Source organism: Schistocerca piceifrons, chromosome X (genome assembly GCF_021461385.2).
Source record: "Schistocerca piceifrons isolate TAMUIC-IGC-003096 chromosome X, iqSchPice1.1, whole genome shotgun sequence".
NCBI classification, from domain to species: Eukaryota; Metazoa; Arthropoda; class Insecta; order Orthoptera; family Acrididae; genus Schistocerca; species Schistocerca piceifrons.
Window position 1 is genome coordinate 891,842,180 of NC_060149.1, and position 14,907 is coordinate 891,857,086.

Below are 14,907 nucleotides of genomic sequence, written 5' to 3' on the forward strand. Positions count from 1 at the left end.
TTTTTCGGTGGGTTGCGCCTAAACCCTATGGCCTGCGCTCATTTTGATAGTGCGCAGGGGTCGGTATTGAGATTCTGAATAGCTGTTTGCACGTTTATAGGTTTTGCACTTAGATACAACTGGAGTCATCAGTGTACATGTGGTATTTGCAATACGCGAAGACTGATGACACATCATTTACGTGCGATGAAAAGGGTATAGAACGTCATACCGAACTCTGATACTACCTACCTCCATTGTGACTGTATGGTACCGTAGATGACGAACGTCAGGTATTATGTTACTTTTAGACAAAATAGTATATATGAGGTGACCATGGACATGTCTGGAATACTCCGTGACTCATGCCAGACGTTTGGAGTGAAAGGGGGAGGGGACAGACATGTCTGTATTTTCAAGAATGGGATACGTTGATGACTTATCGTCAGGCCTTAGCTTTGTTGAGATTATTAGACAGACGTTTGGAAAATTACTAATGAAATCCACCTGTTGTCATTTCAATAGCGTTTCTTCTGCGCCACTTAATTGTACCTTCGTCTTCAGGGGTTCAGTTGTCTAACGACCTCTATGCGGTATCCACGTGCCAGAATCGCGTATCTGTGAGTTTAGCTGACTTCTGTTGTTTACGACATCTCAGTTAAGTAACTTCCACATGTTTACGCTGTTGATATATGTTCATTTCAGCAAGTAAACAACGCGTGGAGGTTACTTCAGTGAGATGTCATATACAACAGAAATCAGCCAAATTCTCAGATACGCGTTTTTGGCATGTTGATATCGCAGTGAATGTCCTTACACTACTTAAGCTCTTACGATGAAACTGTGACTTCGCAGGGACACTGGCAGAGAAGAAACGCTATTAGAAAGACAGAATAATTTCGTCAGTAAGTTTCCCACTGATTTCACTGACCCGGTTTTGCTAAGAATAACCACTGTGGCCGGCCGCGGTGGCCGAGCGGTTCTAGGCGCTTCAGTCCGGAACCGCGCGACTGCTACGGTCGCAGGTTCGAATCCTGCCTCGGACATGGATGTGTGTGATGTCCTTAGGTTAGTTAGGTTTAAGTAGTTCTAAGTTCTAGGGGACTGATGACCTCAGATGTTAAGTCCCATAGTGCTCAGAGCCATTTGAACCATTTGAATAACCACTGTGGCTAACACGAAACAGGTTTGTTATTGCGGAGGAGCAGATAGTACGGAGCCGGGCCATTGCCTGTGTGGCAGCGGGAGGCTCTATTATTAGGCTTGGAATAAGTTAGATGTAGCGTAGGTTGAGGCGGCAAGCTGCTGTCAATCAACCCCTTGTTAGTCTATTTAGTCTATGACCGGAGAGAGAGAGAGAGAGAGAGAGAGAGTGAGCGAGCGGGGGGAGGGGGAGGACTTGAGCCGAATATGAGCCTCGCCTAACGCAATCCAAGGGGATTAACCTAGCGATTCGTGGAACACTTTCTCGTTGCCGAGCTGTCGCAACGAGTGAACGAGTGCAGTGGTTGTAGGTTCCGCCGCGTGGTGGCGTGTGTGTGAGTCAGCGGACAGCCTGCGCGCCTCGCTGCCGACAGTTCAGCGTCTCGCGTCGCGCTGTAGTACGCTGCTTTCGCGTGGCTACCTACCACACTACTGCTTCTGACGTTCTACCGGGCCTATATCGGAAGCATATCAAAGGTAGGCCTTCTCACCCTCGTATGCGTGTGTTTTTTAATTATTTTAAGAAAATAATTCTCCCACACTGTTGTGCACAGCAGTGGTCCGAAGCAAAGCTGCAGATATTGCAGTTTTTCCTGAGTAGTGATTAAACTAGAACTGTTTTCATTCTGAGGTCAGATACGTGTCACGTAATTACCCCCGCTGCGATAATTTGATGGGTCGTCGTCGGAAACTGAATTTAGGATACTATTTAAACATCCGTCACAATTCGATAGAGTGGCATTTTCTCCCTATCCAGTATGAGTTTCCTCCTTTCTAGGCGACATCATCACATGTATAACAGAATAATAATTTAAAATGTGACAGAGCGAAGAGGCACGTTGGTGAGCGGAAATCCGTTTCCGGCCATTCAGATATAGGTTTCTCGTGATTTCAAAAAATAGCTCCAGGCAAATTCCGGGATGGTTCCGTTCAAAGGGCACGGTGAAACATTCCGACCTTATGCTCTGCCTCTTATGTACTCGATGTCGACGGGACGTTACACCCTAATCTTTCTTCCTGCTTTAAAATGCAATTTTCATAAACTTTTGTTTCTGCTCTGAATAGGCTCACTGCATCTGGTTAGTCTTATAGTCTGTGTTTTGTTTGCATGGACTGTACGTAGGTTTCTATGTTTCGCATATTATCGTTGTGGGGTTACTCTTTGAGCACGAGAAACTAATGTAATTACGATCTACAGAGGAAAAGACGGACTGTTGTTTTTGCAGAAGCCCGAAATTTCTTCAAAATATTGCATAACTAATGGCTATTTTTATTGAGAAAAACAATATTCATTATTTCCAAATAAATAGACGTACATTCTTGTTCAGGTAAGCTGTGTAAGCGAGATAGTACGTGTATGTGAGAATGCAACAGCAGCCTGTGCACTAATCCGATAACATTCGATATAAACCTCTAAAACTGCTTATAATGAGACAATATTAACTATTTTTGACAGCAAAGAACTGTTTCGTAGTTTGTTATAAACCATGGAATGACAAGATGCATTGGACATTCATTTACCGCCAGCTTCATTAAAATCGACTCAAGAATTCTAATTATTTGTGTTCTTTTTTTCGTAACTTAAGTCTTACAACGTGTCAAAGGCATTGGCTGGAGACAAGATCTATTTGGCTACCAGTTACTTCCATTGCTAAAACAAACGTCGCTTCGCCTGTTTAAAAAAGAAAAAGACGGAAGGAAAGTGAGTGTTTTCACCCCGTCGATGTGGAGGTCATTCCACACGAACCACAAGATATGGTTGGAGAAGTATCGCAAAAAAGTGGCCGTTTCCATCCCAAATGAACCATCTCAGTATTTACCGTAAGCGATTTAGGGAAAGCGCGGAAAAACTAAATCTGAATGGCCTACCTAAGGTTTGAAACACCGGCTCTTCCCCCACCCCCTCCCTCACAGACACATACACACACACACACACACACACACGTAAAACACACACTCCGAACGAGAGTGTTTTAAAAATAAAGCCAGAATTTCACAATAACGCACACACCAATTGCACTTCTCAGGGTCATTTACAGAATGCAGTACACGTTTCTGAGATTTTATGTTTCCAGAAGTCTACGGTGCAATATTTTCAGTTCCACCAGAAGTTATTCAGAGTCAGTTGCGACCGTCTGAAATTACGTCCACAAGACGTTCATCTCGAACTTTTCTTCCATTTACAGCCACGAAACAACAAAACGAACGTTATTAAGATTATACACCTTTATTCTTTGTGTCTACATATTTACACCCCTCTGCTGCTAGCGGGCTCTGCATTGTAGCATGTAACATGCTGTGTGTAAGATAATTATGTCGGAGCGTGAGAAACGGCGTGCTGTAATCGAGTTTCCAATTCGAAGAGTTCGTCCACACGTGGAACAGCTTGTCCTTCAGCATGACAACACTGGACCACATTCTAGCGCTGCGACATCTGCACCAATACGACGCCTTGGGTTCCCTGTCGTCGATCATCCTCCATATAGTGTCGTCGATCATCCTCCATATAGTGTTATAAGTCAATAACGAGTATCAAAACGGGTACAAGGATTAGTAAACACTGGGTTCTCGCAGCGAGATTGAATATTGTAACCTCAAATCTTCCAAGAATAAACGAAAAATATACCTATTCAAAAAGGTAGATAAAAATTCACTTGACACCTTCCTGAGAGACAATCTCCACTCTTTCCAAATAAATAAGTGTAGACCAGATGTGGCTTGAAATAGTATCGGCAGCAATTGAAAGATTTATACCAAATAAATTAACTAAAGACGGAGCTGATCCTCCTCGGTACACAAAACGGGCCAGAACACTATTGCAGAAATAACGAAACGAACATACCAAATTTAAACAGACGCAAAATCCCCAAGATTGGCGATCTTTTACAGAAGATAACAGTTTCCACGACGAAACTTTGTCTCGAAACCTGGCAGAAAATCCAAAGAGTTTCTGGTTGTATGTGAAGTATGTTACCGGCAGGAAACAATCAATGCCTTCTCTGCGTGATAGCAATCGAAGACAGTGTTAGCAAAGCAGAGGTACTAAACACAGCCTTCCGAAATACCTTCACAAAAGAACACGAAGTTAATATTCCAGAATTCTAATCAATAACAGCTGCCAACATGAGTAACGTAGAAGTAAATGCCCTCGGAGTAGTGAAGCAACTTAAATCACTTAATAAAGCAAGTCTTCTGGGCCAGATTGTATACCAGTTAGGTTCCTTTCAGAGTATGTTGATGCATTAGCTCCATACTTAACAATCACATACAACCCGACGAAAGATCCGTACCCAAAGACTGGAAAGTTGCACAGGTCACCAATATTCAAGAAAGGTAGTAGGAGTAATCCACCTAATTACAGGCCCATATCATTAATGTCGGTATGCAGCAGGATTCTAGAACATATATTGTGTTCGAACATTATGAATTAGCTCGAAGAAAACGGTCTATTGACACACAGTCAACATGGGTTTAGAAAACATCGTTCTTGTGAAACACAACTAGCCCTTTATTCACATGAAGTGTTGGGTGCTATTGACAAGGGATTTCAGATCGATTCCTTATTTCTCGATTTCCGGAAGGCTTTTGACACTGTACCACACATGCGGCTTGTAGTGAAATTGCATGCTTGTGGAATATCGTTTCTGTTATGTGACTGGATTTGTGGCTTCTTGTCGGAGAGGTCACAGTTCGTAATAAGTGACGGAAAGTTATCGAGTAAAACAGAAGTGATTTCTGGCGTTCCCCAAGGTAGTGTTATAGGACCTTTGCTATTCCTTATCTATATAAACGATTTGGGACACAATCTGAGCAGCCGTCTTAGGTTGTTTGCAGATGACGCTGTCGTTTATCGACTAATAAAGTCATCAGAAGATCAAAACAAATTGCAAAACAATTTAGAAAAGATATCTGAATGGTACGAAAATTGGCAGTTGACCCTAAATAACGAAAAGTGTGAGGTCATTCATATGAGTACGAAAAGGAATTCGTTAAACTTCAGTTACACGATAAATCAGTCAAATCTAAAGGCCGTAAAATTCAACTAAATACCTAGGAATTACAATTACGAACAACTTGCATTGGAAGGAACACAGAAAATGTTGTGGGGAAGGCTAACCAAAGACTGCGTTTTATTGGCAGGACACTTAGAAAATGTATCAGATCTATTAAGGAGACTGCCTACTCTACACTTTTCCGTCATCTTTTAGAATATTGCTCCTCGGTGTCGGATCCTTGCCAGATAGGACTTACGGGTTATATCGAAAAAGTTCAAGGAAGGGCAGCACGTTTTGTATTATCGCGAAAAATGAGAGAGTGCCACTGAAATGATTTTGACTGGACATCATTGAAAGAAAGTTGTTCGTTGCGACGGAATCTTCTCACGAAATTCCAATCACCAACTTTCTCCTCCGAATGCGAAAATATTTTGTTGACACCGACCTACATAGGGAGAAACGATCACCACGATAAAATAAGGGAAATCAGAGCTTGTACGGAAAGATATAGGTGTTCGTTCTTTCCGCACGCTATACGAGATTGGAATAATAGAAAATTGTGAAGGTGGTTCGACGAACGCTCTGCCAGGCACTTAAATGTGATTTGCAGAGAATCCATGTAGATGTAGATGTAGATAGTCCCGAGTTTGCCTCATCCGAGTTTCGTGTGTTTCCAACACTTGAAGCAAACCTTCGAGGACTTCACATTGATAGTGATGAAGCGATGCAAACAGAGGTGAGGTTGCTGCTCCGCCAAAAAAGCCAGACATTTCGCAGAGAAGTTATCAACAAATTGGTTTCTCGTTGGGAGAAATGTGTTCGTCGCCAGGGTGACTGTGTTGAGAAATAAATATATAGACGCGAAGAATAAACATGTAGAACGTTAATAACGTTTGTTTTATTTAAAAAGCTCTAAGAGTTTTCACGTAAATTCGGAGGCACTACTTTTCAGCTCACCCTCGTAGTTACTTACAAAGTACTACTAAAAAGCCGTAAGCAATACAAGCTTTAACCACCTGCTAGAAATAAAGCTAAGGTTTCTTGGTATAATGAAAACGCCCTGTTTGTGGGCGATTTCCGTTTCGCTGTAAATGATTTCCGTTTGTTCGCCAGACTCGCGGACACCAAGCAACGAACTGCGGCCGAATATCCTCGCGTTTAGCCCCGCGCGCTGGAGCACTGCGCAATCCTTATCACAGTTTAACTCTATAGCCTTTTCAGTGGGACAAGTTAGCTCCAAGCGCTCACATTTCTCCCAAACGTTTCGCTCTACGTTTACCCGTCGAGTAAGTGTGAAGGTTTACTTTCTATGAGCAGTGAGATAGTCCTATGAATGCGTCCACATCTGTACTCCGCAACACGCACTGTGGCGTAATGGAAGCCATACTGGACGAAAAGTCTTACTATCAGCCAGCATATGCCTGGTATATCAAGATTACCGCATCCGCTCAATACATCCCTCTATGTTTCTCACAAAGCATGAAACAGACAGCCAAAACTTCAGCAATTGCAGTAAATTTTTTACGGTATGAAAACTCGTCTCGAATACGATGTATATTTTTTGTAGCAGAGGAAGAGAGATATTTATTTATAATAATTCCGTAAGGTGGAGTACAGAGGGTAATTTAACCGTTTTATTCAATAAAAATCTATGAACGGTTTGCTCGTTGGTGCTCGTCTCGGTATTTTCGGCCAAGCTCTTCTATGTGGTTTTTCTAACGTTTCGCAGGGACGAGTAGCTAGCAATGTCGTAGTCATCTTCCATTACCGCTACCAGCAATAGATGACGCAAGGCATTCGAGCAGGCAAAACGTCAGGAAAACCGTAAAAATCCCGAGATGAGCGCCAATCGGCAACATGTCAAGAAGAGGCTGCAAGAGTCATTTTGTAAACTTACTGAACTTTGGAGAAAACATATGTCGACGTGTAGTATTATATTATCAAGCAGATTACAATCTCTACAGTACCGCTGTTACTACTGAAATATTTTTAAAGTAATAGAACTGTTCTTTTCTATCGTCGATAGAGCCGGAAATTATAAGATAGGTTTGGAACGTCGTCCACACAACCACCTCTTCATCTTTGGAAGACTGTGCAGATTCTTCCACAAACGAAAACATAATCTCTTTTCAGGCATCGTTCTGCTGCACTATCGCATGCTGCCACATTAACTCAACTTACCGACGGTTACAGATCGTGGTGCTGCAGTGGTTAAGACTAGAAAAGAAAGGAGTTTAAATCATCTTCTGGCTATCCAGAACGCGGTTTTGTTTGGTTTTACTACAACAGATTATTGCAAATTCCGAGTTTGTCCCTTTGGAAAGGTCGTAGCCGTTTTTCTCCCCATCCTTCCCCTCTCCGAATTTGTGCTCCATCCCTCATAACCTCGTTGACGAAGGGGTGTTAAATGTTGTGGATTGGCAGTAGCCAACCCCCGGAGTTTGGAGGAAGCCGAAAGGCACGCGTTTAAGCTCACGCAGGCTGGCGTGAGGTCTGGAACAGGTCAAGGAAATGAGACTAACAAAAAACGTACGTAGCTGCTGGAATACTTAACTTTAATCCATAATTGTTGAACATCGCTCTTGACGGTACATGTTTTACAGCATCAATAGTAACTGGTAGCCGGCCGCGGTGGTCTAGTGGTTCTAGGCGCGCAGTCCGGAACCGCGGGACTGCTACGGTCGCAGGTTCGAATCCTGCCTCGGGCATGGATGTGTGTGATGTACTTAGGTTAGTTAGGTTTAAGTAGTTCTAAGTTCTAGGGGACTGATGACCACAGAAGTTAAGTCCCATAGTGCTCAGAGCCATTTAGTAAATGGTAATGGCGCCTTGCTAGGTCGTAGCAAATGACGTAGCTGAAGGCTATGCTAACTATCGTCCCGGCAAATGAGAGCGTATTTTGTCAGTGAACCATCGCTAGCAAAGTCGGCTGTACAACTGGGGCGAGTGCTAGGAAGTCTCTCTAGACCTGCCGTGTGGCGGCGCTCGGTCTGCAATCACTGATAGTGGCGACACGCGGGTTCGACGTATACTAACGGACCGCGGCCGATTTAAAGGCTACCACCTAGCAAGTGTGGTGTCTGGCGGTGACACCACATTAAACGCTAATCTTTCTTCCCGTTTCAATGATTTAAATGGTAGGTGATTAGCACCTTATCCACAGCGAGCATTTTGCACCCAGTGGCTTCCATCGTTTTCGAAAATGAAGTAGTTTGGAGGTCTCCATTTCACCTCAAATAAGAATCTGCAATGCGTCTCCACGCCAATGCTGGACGGACGGGCACCTGACATTTTTATTGAGGCAATAGAGAAGCTGGTGCATTGTTACTACAGCTGTCTCCATCGCCATGTTGATTATGCTTCGTAGAACCACTACTGATCAAAAATTTTCAATCACCCATGATAAAAAAACTATGTCTGTAAATTTTTTCGTGTATCTTCAACATTAGATGCCCTCAGTTTTCTGGCCTCCTTGTCAAGTTCGTGCCATAAGAGTTCAATGGGACTTAAGTCGAGTGACTGACTTGGCCAAAATCCCATTCCTCAGTTCCTCACATTTCTCTTTTCTACCGATATACCTTTTGCAGAATTTTGAAGTACGTTTGGGACCATTGTCCTGCTGCATAACAAACCCACGACCAGTAAGTCTCCTCCCAGACGAACTGCATTGTTGATAAGGATTCTGTGATATCGTTCCTTCTTTAATGTTTCCCCTTATTTTGCTTGCGTAATAATAGTTTTTTGACCCCTGTGCACCGCTTTAAACCTTGTTCACTAAGAAAGCGTTGCAGTGTTGAAACAGAGACTGGAGCTGCTGGCATACTATTTACTTTCTCGCGAATTTCAAGTGCAGTACGAGTCCTCTGTACACGCATGAATTGATCTTCGCTGTATGATGTTACTCGGGGTCTTCCAGATAGCAAAGAACTTGCACTGGCGCCAGTTTCCTTGAACCACTGCAATGTATGCACCACTGTAGATTGATGTACACCAACTTTTCTTGCTATTGTCATACTAGAATAGCCATCATGTTTCAGAGCTACCATTACACGACGCTTTTCAGTTCCAATCTCCTGCTTCCACCCCATAAGGAGGTAATATGGTATGAACCTGATAAGGTATAAAAGCACACTGCTAGATGCACCCAGTGTACCCTAAACCAATCCGAACTGAATTCTGCACAGACAGTTGAAGGAATGAGGCCTATTCGAATGGGACTGTATTAGGTAAAGGAACGTCAGAATTGTTGTGGATTCAGATCAGTGCATAAGTGCCCCTGTATGTGAACAACCAGACCATTACACAACAGAAGCGGCTTAGTCTTTACACGTTTATACTTATTTTATTATAATATCGGAGATGTGGTAGAATATTCAAAACAAAATCGCTGTTTTAACCAAAAATCCGTAGTTGTGATACGTCATTGAAGACTTGAGACCGGTAGTGGACATACGAAACCCTGGATAAAGACTGAACAACTCGTAACAAGCCAAGGATGGTTATTGGGCAGAGATCCGTGTGACCGGGGTCGCCAGATACTGGAAAGGTTTATCACAATGAATTGCACAGTTCGTGAGAGGGGGCGAGTGACATGGAAACTGCATCAGCGTGTCGAACTATCCGTTTCTGTAGACAAAATACAGAGACAGGCGCACAAAATTAAACTCCTTCGACCAGCCCGCAAGCAGCAAGACCGTTCGACATCGAGAATGCGTTAGGTGATATATCGAGACAGTGCAGTGTACAGGGTGTCCCAAGAGGAATGGTCAATATCGAGGGAGATGACAGGACGGTCATTTAAAAGAAAAAGTGTAGTAAACATGAGCTCTACAATGCATACCTTAACAGCTATGAACACTTGTTCAGTACAGGAGATCCGTTTCACACTAGCGACGATGAACAACTGCTAATAGCTCTTCAGATATGCACTTTAGAGCCCATGTTTACTTGAGATTTTTTCCTTGTTTTGCTCCATACTACCACCACTCAAAATGCGGAAAGCAAAGAGCCTACAGCAGAAGAGATTTGTTTCACAGTATTGAAGATCAAGACCGCTCATACATCTCAAGGTATGCATTTTAGAGTCCATGTTTACTAGACTTTTTGCTTGAAATGATCGTTCATGTCATGTCCCTGAATATTGACTATTTCTCCTGTAGATAAGCGATGGTTAGAAGATTTAAATACGGGCTTGTAATACGGGCAAACGATTCCATCATTTTGCTTCGAAACAAAAATGTTGGTTTCGTTTTTGGCCGGGGCCTGACGCCCTCATTGACTTCTTCTTACCGAGAAACACTGAAGTGCCTTTTTTATGTGGGCTAAATATAACATTCCTTCATTCCTATTGTTACTCTGCAATATGAATCACGGACAGTTATCATATGAACCTTTCAAGTAGCCAAGGCTGGGTGATACTACACCGCGAATTCTGAGGAAGGGATACTGTTCGTATTATACTGCAGCTTTCTGTTCAGTGTCACAGTGGAACGGGGAAATATAAACTTTCATTTCAGAAGGCAGAGCAAGCAGCCCCTAACGATGACAAGATTTGTATGCTGATGTAGTCGTCAAATATTTATAATTACTCACGAGTCCGGGAATCTGCAAGGCAGACTCTTTAAAAAAAATTTCCACTAGCATATTATGACTAATATGTTGATTTAGAAGGAGCGGCTCTATAATGCTGCTGAAGACACACTTGCTTCCAGCGACCTTTGTGAATGCTCTCTCTCTCTCTCTCTCTCTCTCTAAAAACTGCAGGAAACAGCTTGTCAGTGTATAGAGAACGCCTAACAAAGCTTGCCTTCTTTTATCGCAGGGCAGACAACTAGTGCTAAGATGAAAATTTGTGACTAAGCTATTCATAATAAAGATTTACTTAACACATTGGAGAAGACGGCCGAGTCTCACACGTTCGTTGGCATAGCCCGTGGCCGAGTAAAACTCGGGCGCCGTCTCGAAAGGGTTAACAGTAACGACAGAGGGAGAAAACGTAATTAACTTGTCTATTGTATTTTCTACATGGGATGGATATCGAGACACTATGATCTAAGTTGATATTTGCAGATATGTCACACATTGCATCTTGCATTCGGCTTCATGTTTTCAAATCAATTACAGTATTTGTATCAACAGATGCTGTATCACAATTAAGCCTCATCTTTATGCTTTGGATTAATGTGTGTGGAGAAATTTTACTGGATGTGGGCATTAACGTGTCATGGTCAGCATTTTACACCTGAACATCCGAAAATGACGTTGAAATAGACTTACCTGTCAGTGTTCCGCGTTTGAGAGATATCTTGTTTGACTTAAGCTTTGTGAAGTGAACGAAAGTGTTTTCGATAAAGGAAGTTAGAGCGAAGTACGTTAGTCACAGGGTTTCATTGGTCACAAAGTTTTCAGAGCACGTCATATTCAGGTTGCGAAGTCCTGTAGCACCAAAGTTCTTATCCTGCCTCAGGATATCGAATGTCCATATTCATAGACCTCATTCCAGTATGTCCACCATTGGCACTGATAATAGCGGCGACGCATCGTGGCCTGGAAGCAATGAGGCCTTGGTAGGTCGCTGGAGGTAGTTGGCACCACATCCGCTCACACAAGTTACCTAATTCCTGTAAATTATCGGGAGAGGGGCGATGAGCGCTGGCGCTACGTTCAGTCACATTCCAGATGTGTTCGATCGAGTTCAGATCTGGCGAGTTGGGGAGCCAGCACATCAATTGGAACTCGTCACTGCCTTCCTCGAACCACACCATTGCAAAAAAAGTTCAAATGTGTGTGAAATCTTGTGGGACTTAACTGCTAAGGTTATCAGTCCGTAAGCTCACACACTACTTAACCCATATTATCCTAGGGAAAAACACACACACTCATGCCCGAGGGAGGACTCGAACCTCCGCCGGGACCAGCTGCACAGTCTGTGACTGCAGCGCCTTAGACCGCTCTGCTACTCCATTACACTCCTGGCCTTGTGACGTGGCGCAATATTTTGTTGAAAAATGCCACTGCCGTCGAGGAACACGATAGGCATGAAGCGGTGAGTAGTGGGACTAGGTTCGTGCTACCCCACTCTCCATTGTTGCCAGATGCATCCAAGATGGCAGCGATGACGTCATCAATATGGCGGCCTGTAGACTTGTCAACAGTGCATGACGTCATCCAATATGGCGGCCATGACGTCAGCTGATGACGCAAATACCGTTATCCAAGATGGCGGGAAAGTGCCACGCCCCCTGGTGCGAACTTCAGATTCCATCAGGATAATGCAACACACCTCTACTAACCAAAGAAAATAGCGGGAAAATAGCTCACTTGGGCTACCTCCACTAACCTAAGTCACCCGACCACCACCTATTCCTAGGAACTGGTTGGAAGTTTGAATTTGGGAGGGAAGCAAAGTCAGGTGGGCTACCTCCACTACAATAAGAAAGTGGCGGGAAAGAAAGGGCACTTGGGCTACCTCCACTAACCCAAGCCAAATGGTTCAAATGGCTCTGAGCACTATGAGACTTAACTTATGAGGTCATCAGTCCTCTAGAACTTAGAACTACTTAAACCTAACTAACCTAACGACATCACATACATCCATGCCCAAGGCAGGATTCCAAACAGCGACCGTAGCGGTCGAGTGGTTCCAGACTGTTGCGCCTACAACCGCTCAGCCACCCCTGCCAGCTAACATAAGTCATCCAACCACCATTTCTTCCTAGGGATTGAGGGAAATTTGAATTTTGGCAGTCAAGAAAGGTCACTTGGGCTATCTCTACTAACCTAAGAAAATGGCGGGAGAGAAAGGGCACTTGGACTAAATCCACTAACGTAAGTCATCCATCCGCAACCTCGTCCTAGGAAATGGCGGGGAGAGGACTTGACCTGTGCTGGACATAAGTCTTTATTTTGCATGCACTATTTATTTAAACAATTAGAGGCAGTATCACCATCAAATGTAGTTGCCATGGGGTCTGGAGTCCAAATGACCTACACTCATGCTCATAAATTAAGGATAATTGCAGAATGCGATGCCACACAATGTGGCACTACACAAAACTGGCGCTAATAGCATAGGCACATAGGGAACACACACAAAACAGATCTGTAAGTCCACGGTATTGGGGATAAGTTGAGAAAATCGTCCCGAAACACATGTGCTACAAAACGCCACTGTTTCCTGTGCATGTACGCCCACATCAATATAGGATATGATCACCGAGCACATGTACACAGGCTGCACAACAGGTTGGCATACTCTGGATCAGGTGGTCGAGCAGCTGCTGGGGTATAGCCTCCCATTCTTGCACCAGTGCCTGTTGGAACTCCTGAAGAGTCCTAGAAGTTTGAAGATACTAGGGGTTTGCTGTGATATGTCGACCGAATGAGGAAAATGATGGGGGAATAGGTATAAACTGACCGAATATACACCAAAATGTGGGGAAATTGAGGAAGTACTTGTGTATCTTCTGGTTCGTGCAGAACGATTTGTACATGGGAACAAGTATGCTGCAGCAAGAGGAATATGAAAAAACGTCGACATGGAAGCAAAGGGAATCAGAAAAGCAGTCTATTTTTCTCCATCGAGGCAGCATTATACTGTATGTGTATTGAGGTACCAGTGATACACGTGAGGTGACTACTGTATTTCACGCTGTTGAGGAAGACAGAGAACCATCCGCCTCTAAACTTACATGCATCTGCGTTAAAGGATGACAGAGAGTGAACAGGGTGATCGATTGAGATGGAGCTGTAACGATGTACGATTTAATAGTAGACTGGTGATGCATTCTATAGAGGGAGAAGCTGCTGCAGGTCAGTTTTTCCACTGTTCTTTCAGGATGCATCAGTCATGTGACATAGCCTGCATTCGACTCATATACAGCCTCGCATTCTGTATGTGGTTTGAAGCACTGTCCACTTGCGATCGTTAACGGTAAACCTGTCGGTCATCAGAGGACTTCTATCTCATGTGTGACGTAACGTGACACATTCCTCTAAATGAACTATGCTTTATGTGATGTACTCCACCCCTCTATCGCAACTTGGGTGTAAAATCGAGACTTCAGCTTCATAACTAAGTTAGCGATAGCTGGTTGTGAGGCACTGCAATCCCTGTGTATACATTTACCTGCGGATGTGCTGTTTACAGAGTTAGTGGTGGAATGACTTGTAATTTTCATATGTCGGACGCTGCTGTGACTTAGGTTAGTGGAGGTAGCCCAAGTGAGCTATTTTCCCACGATTTTATTAGGTTAGTAGAGGTGTGTTGCATTATCCTGATGGAATTTGAACTTCCTGCTAGGGGGGGCGTGGCAGGGTGCCTTTTCAAGGGGGCGTGGCACTTTCCTGCCATTTTGGATGACGGTACTTGCGTCCTCAGGTGACGACATGGCCACCATTCTGGATAATATCATGCGCTGCTGGCAAGTCTACAGGCCGCCATCTTGGACTACGTCATCGCCGCCATCTTGGATACATCTGGCAACAATGGAGAGTGGGGTAGCATGAACCTAGTCCCACTACAGGAATTTTTGAATTGACAAAATCGGTGCTTGATTTCAGCTATAAAATAGAAGAAGTGTAACTGTCAGCTCCACTTCATACAGCGCGTAATGAGACGAGCTCGACTTTCTGCCCCGAGTCACATGACTTAGATGTTGGTTTCAAGGGTTAACGTAGCAGAGATAGGGAAGCGCGCGGTCCGTGGAGTTACCCCACCAGTGGTGCATGG

The 14,907-nt window shown here is 43.8% G+C and overlaps 1 protein-coding gene across 1 annotated transcript in view; it reads left to right on the plus strand.

Annotated features, from left to right (window-relative positions):
- The first annotated feature begins 1,566 nt into the window (after positions 1-1,566).
- LOC124722921 (protein Malvolio) overlaps positions 1,567-14,907 on the plus strand; it is a 343,226-nt gene continuing 329,885 nt past the window's right edge. The window contains exon 1 of the mRNA XM_047248076.1: positions 1,567-1,659. The gene's annotated coding sequence lies outside the window, so the exon portion shown is untranslated. The remainder of the gene's footprint in view (positions 1,660-14,907) is intronic.